The 6,064-nt window shown below is 51.0% G+C and overlaps 1 non-coding gene across 1 annotated transcript; it reads right to left on the bottom strand.

Moving 5' to 3' along the window:
* Positions 1–944: 944 nt before the first annotated feature.
* Positions 945–1,011, bottom strand: TRNAI-GAU (transfer RNA isoleucine (anticodon GAU)). Its single transcript has one exon. It is a non-coding gene; the product is annotated as a tRNA-Ile (tRNA).
* Between the last annotated feature and the right edge of the window lie 5,053 nt (positions 1,012–6,064).

Genomic DNA, 6,064 nt, shown 5'->3' with positions numbered 1-6,064 from the left:
TAGATGATTGGGGAAGGCAATGGCAAACTATCCCGTAAAAAGTCTGCCGTGAAAATGTTGTGAAAGCAACGTCACCCCAGAGTCAGAAACGACTGGTGCTTGCACAGGGGACCTTTCCTTTTCCCTTTCCCTATTATCTTTATATCCTTATTATCTTTATACCAATTTACTGTGATTTATACATCTTACCCAATGTGTTATTCGACTGGCCAACTCCCACCTTTTCTTGAGTTTGGCCCAGTCCATGGGCATTGTTGGGGGGGGGGGTGTTCCCTAAATTTATGGGGAGGGAGTTTCTCCATAAATTCATAGGTAGTGATAATGGAGGCCTCTCCCTGTGATGTCACTGGATCAAATGTCTCTGACTGGGCCCCAGGCTCCCCCCCACATGTTACCCAATGTGTTATTCCACTGTCCAACTCCCACCTTTTTTGAGTTTGGTCTGGTCCATGGGCATTGTTGGGGGGGGTGTTCCCTAAATTTATGGGAAGGGAGTTTCTCCATAAATTTATAGGTAGTGATAATGGAGGTCTCTCCCTGTGATGTCACTGGCTCCTCCCTATGATGTCACTGGATCAAATGTCTCTGGCTTGGCCCCAGCCCTGCCCCCCCCCAAATTGAAAAGTCTACACCCCTGCCTCTGACACTGGCTATGTGATTGGGCCCCCAGTACTAGTTAAAGCCAAGAAGCTTGCAGCAGCTGTGAAAATAAAGCACAGATTGGAAGGAGCAACCAAATTGAGTACTCCCTGCATCATAGATTGTTCCCAAGGACCCAGAGTTCTTAGAACATCTCACTCTGGGATCAGCTTGAACATACGAAGCTGCCTTATACTGAATCAGACCCTTGGTCCATCAAAGTCAGTATTGTCTACTCAGACTGGCAGCGGCTCTCCAGGATCTCAAGCTGAGGTTTTTCACACCTATTTGCCTGGACCCTTTTTTGGAGATGCCAGGGATTGAACCTGGGACCTTCTGCTTATCAAGCAGATGCTCTACCACTGAGCCACCGTCCCTATCCGGGTCCAATCAACATGGTCTTCAGGGGGACATTTCATGGTGCCTCTTCCCTGACAGGAGTAAAAATTAGTCCCCATTCTGGGACTGTGATATTTCCTGGTGGAAGAAGCAGAGGTAAGGGTGACATTGACCCTCCCTCCCTTTGGGCAGTTGTGTTATGGAGTGGTTCAGTGGTACCCAAAAAGACACCCAGTGAATATCATTTGACATGCCACTTTTCTTATCCTAGGGGCTGCTCCACCAATGAGATCATCTCTCATTCCTGAGGCCTCAAGCAGAAAAAGGGTGGAGTGGCTACCCGATGAAGGGGTATAAAAAGCAGGGAATTATGGAAAAGCCAACCACACATTCAGCAATTGGTTCTCCAGGCACATGCTAAACTTGGAAGGGACTGAAATTGAGGCCTGATTGATAGCGAGTGGTTTCATTCCAGTCTAATAAACTCCCCAACCTGCCTGACTAAGGAGTTTGAGGAGCCGAGTGATTTTCAGTTCCCCTTTGCTTAATGCCCCAATTGTCCTGCCGCACACTGCCTTGCTGCTGCCAACACTGGACTTCCTGATACTGCCCCTCTTACCTGCTCTTCCTGACATTGATGCTTCTGCTACTCTCACTGCTCTAGCCAGGGGCGTAGCTAGGGCTTTGGGGGCCCGGGGCCCAAGATTTATGTGGGCCCCCCTACGTGTGTGCACGCCACCGGAAACAGGAAGTGACGTCACTTCCAGCGATGTCACTTCCGGTGACATCATGCCACCGCCGGAAACAGGAAGTGACATCACTTCCTGTGACATCATTTCCCCCGTGCCACCTGCCGGAAACGGGAAGTGATTCCTGAAAACTTATACTCTGGAACTTTTGTTGATCTCTGAGGAGCCGGTGGACTTTGACCTAGGAGTAATCCAAGTAAAGTTAAGCCATTTTTCAAAAAAAACGGGGCCCAGAAGTATTTAACAGCACTGTGCCAACAGCAGCCATGCCAGCACATTACCTATCATTTCCCCAGGTGATCCAGGTTACTTTTTAAAATCTTCTTGGGGACTTCTCCGTGGCTGCAGAAGTTCTGTACCGATGTTACCTGGAACGCTTTGAAAGGAAGGCCAGGATCACGCACAATCGCTATTGCGAGGGTGGCCGAACTTGCTTAATGTAAGAGCCACACAGAATAAATGTCAGATGTTTGAAAGCCACAAGGAAGGAAGGAAGACAGACAGACAGATGATTTATATTCTGCCCTCCACTCTGAGTCTCAGAATGGCTCACAATCTCCTTTATCTTCCTCCCCCACAACAAACACCCTGTGAGATAGGTGGCACTGAGAGAGCTCTCCCAGAAGCTGCCCTTTCAAGGACAATTGCTACGAGAGCTGTGGCTGACCCAAGGCCATTCCAGCAGATGCAAGTGGAGGCGTGAGGAATCAAACCTGGTTCTCCCAGATAAGAGTCTGCACACTTAACCACTACAATGGGAGGGAGGAAGGAAATGGATGGGGAGGGAGGGAGAAGTGGAAAGAAATATACTTTAACTTTAAATGCACTCTCCAAGTCACCAGCTAGCTTGGCAAAGTGATTTAAAGAGACAAATGCCTTCTCCAAGCCAGCTACAGGGCAGTGGGAATTTCAAGAAACCTGGACTGGCCACAAAAACAAAAGCTCTGTGTTAGAAACTGCGTTCTCATGGGGAATTTGCAACCTCGAGTGACAGACATGTCCATTCACAACCAATTTTAGATCCAAAACCTTCAGGAGTAACTCAAGAGAGTTTTGAGAGCCACACGATATGTGTGAAAGAGGCACATGTGGCTCCCGAGCAGCAGTTTGGCCACCCCTGTGCTACTGGTAACCCCCAGGTCCTTGAACTCAAACTGCACTCCCCAACAGGCTGTGGCACAGTGGAGCAGTCCCCTCTACTCCAAAGCAATTTGGGGCCAGTCTCCATCAGCCTGACCTACCTCAAAGGGTTGCTGTGAGGACACAACACAGCTCCTTAGCTGAGATCAAAGTGCACTGGACAGAGGAGCAGATCAACACAGCAGGCAGGGGACCCCTCCACCCCCAGCCCCCGGGGCTGTGGCGGCACGGAGGCCATTGGGCGTGGGGAGAGCCAAACTCACTTAATGAAAGAGCCACATAAAGTAAACATCCGATGTTTGAGAGTTGCAAGACATGCGCATCAGGGGAAGGAAGGAAGGAATCACAGAATCCTAGAGTTGGAAGGGACCTCTAGGGTCATCTAGTCCAACCCCCTGCACAATGCAGGAAACTCACAAACACCTCCCCCTAAATTCACAGGATCTTCATTGCTGTCAGATGGCCATCTAGACTCTGTTTAAAAACCTCCAAGGAAGGAGAGCCCACCACCTCCCGAGGAAGATGGGGAAGGAGAGGTGGGAAGAAAGCAACTTTAACTTTAAATGCATTCTCCAATCTGCCAGCTGACTTGGCTTGGAGAAGCGATTTAAAGAGAGAAATGCCTTCTCCACAGATCAATTTTCCATTGTACCCTATGAACTCAGCAAAGAGAAGCCGAGATAGGACAAGGGGGGGAAGTATTCTGCCATATATAGAAGGAAAAAGGCAACAGAGAGATGGTGCAGATGTACCTGTGGGATCAGGGAGTAGAAAAAGGGGGAGGGTTTTGAGAAGCACAGGAACAGAAACACCTGCATGGCTAGGAGGAGTATCTGTATTTCTCATTAGCTTTGTATTACCTTTCTGAGGCTTGTGACACTGGAGTACAACCTCTGAGTGGAGACAGGGTAAATGAAAGAAGCAAATTTATATACATAATTATGTTAGAATTTTTGCGCCGAGCAAGGATACAGCGACTGGGCCAGACTTTTGATCTGAGCCATGAAACTGTCCATGTTGTCCTCAACGGCGGTAAAGTCCAGCGGGAAGCTCTCCACCGGCAGCCCTGCCGCCTCGCTCTGCTCGCGGGCCGCCGCCCACCTGCTGCTGCCCCCGCCGCCTCCAGCTTTTCCTGCCCTCCCTGCCGCCGGGCCCCCAGTGCAGCAGCCCCAAGAGCAGCAGCAGCGGCAGCCTCTGCACCGTCCCTCTGCCCATCGCGCCGCGGAGCCACCGGCCGGGAAGGAGGGGGAGAGGAAGGAGCTGCGGCGGCTCGTGGGCGCCTCGGGGACGCTGCGCTCTGCCCCTGGCGGCGAGCGGCGCTTCGCGGACTCTGCGTCGGGGGGGCTCCCACCGGCGGCCTGCGCCCGCCCACGGGGAGGGAAGCGGGAGCCAGTGCCTGACGGTGCCCGAGCGGCCAGGGCTCAAGAGCAGCAGCAGCGGCAGCCTCTGCACCGCCACCGTCCCTCTGCCCATCGCGCCGCGGAGCCACTGGCCGGGAAGGAGGGAGAGGAAGGAGCTGCAGCGGCGCGAGGGCGCCTCGGGGACGCCGCGCTCTGCCCCTGGCGGCGAGCGGCGCTTCGCGGACTCTGCGTCGGGGGCTCCCACCGGCGGCCTGCGCCTGCCCGCCCGCCCAGGGTCTCGCCGCGGGGAGGGAAGCGGGAGGCTGGAGCCAGTGCCTGACGGTGCCCGAGCGGCCGGGGCTCTGCGAGGGGCCCCCCAGACCTGCAGGGGCCCCCGAGACCCGGGGCGGGCCGCCCTCCCCGCCCCCCCCCTCCCGACGCCACTGGCTCTAGCCTCTTCTGCCCTGAATGCCAAAAGGCCAATAATGTGCTGCAGTGCAGTGGGGCCTCTTTTTAATCTAGCTTGATGGGCTGGAGGGAAGACTCCTTCCCATAGCCTGCCTAAGTACCAGTCATAACAGGCAAACACGCAATTGGTCAGACTAGGGGACAGATTCTGAGGGCCTTGCTGCTGTAGAGCCCCCCAGCAACGCAGCCCAGCCATGTCTGTGTAAGCACATGAGCCCCACTCCATGTCACTCTCCTCCCCACTAGTGTTCTAACCTAGCTCACAGTTTTTAACCTCCAGCTCACACATTTTTGTCTTAGCTCAAGAAAAATGGCTCCAGAGAAAACTAATTTATGCAGTAGTTCACAACCTTAATGTCAGTAGCTCACAAAGTAGAATTTTTGCTCACAAGACTCCTCACCTTAGAGGGAACATTGCTCCCCACTCCACAGGTCTGCACATGTGACCCCAGGTCTTTGCTTTTTCTGGTGAACATCTTCTTGAATATTTTACAGAGCTATAAAGTATTTTCTTATGAAATCTGTTTAGACAATTGCTAGTGTGAAGCATGTGAAATATTGATTTTGTGTGTGTGTAACGCAAGTAATTGCATAACTGAAGCTATGCAATTTCTTGACTCAACAGAAGCATTTGTTTGAACTTACATTTCTAAATCAAACATTCATTTTTTTTTGCTTGAGAGAGACTTTATAAGCCATGCTTTTGAATTCTCTTCTCACATGATGTTTTTCTTTCTTTCTGTGAATCCTGGTTGTATCTTGGGTCTGCAGCCTAACAGGATTTAATAGACATCTAGTACATCTAAAATGCTAGGGAACGTATTCCAGCAGAGATAGTTAGGGAGAGCAATAAAGGCCAAGAAGTTTATAGAAAAATTGTGACTGAGGTCTCTGTTAAAACTATTCCAATTTATTTTTATGGAAGGCTTTGTGATTGTTTCATGTTGTTGAGTTAATAATTTGCAAGATTCTTTATTCATAAAATGTACTCCAGCTAGGACTCCTTGGGCCTCCTGATTTCTGCTTGATTTTGGTGTGGCTTGATAAGAAGATTCATAAGCTTTTGAGCTCTTTTCAGCCTGCTACCTGTATCAGTGACATTGTCATATCCCAGGCCATGGCTATCACGTGTCAGGCTCCAGTGTGGCTGATAAACCTTCCATTGGTTTCAGACTAGAGTGGTTGGGTTGAATAGCACCTTACTCCACCTCTACTTTTCAGCTCTACTCTCTTCTATGCTGGGAGCCAAAGCTGGTTTGTCTTCTTTGACTTCCTCCCTCAAGCCCTTTAAAATCCTTAGCTCAGTGATCCCCCTCCATACAGAAAGTTCTGTGGAGGCATGGCCAAGCCCATGAAGGACCAACAGCACCTTCTAGGGTTGCTAGGTCT

Source organism: Heteronotia binoei, chromosome 9 (genome assembly GCF_032191835.1).
Source record: "Heteronotia binoei isolate CCM8104 ecotype False Entrance Well chromosome 9, APGP_CSIRO_Hbin_v1, whole genome shotgun sequence".
NCBI lineage: Eukaryota > Metazoa > Chordata > Lepidosauria > Squamata > Gekkonidae > Heteronotia > Heteronotia binoei.
The sequence above is the reverse complement of the archived record's forward strand: the minus strand, read 5'-3'. Positions and strand labels throughout refer to the sequence as shown.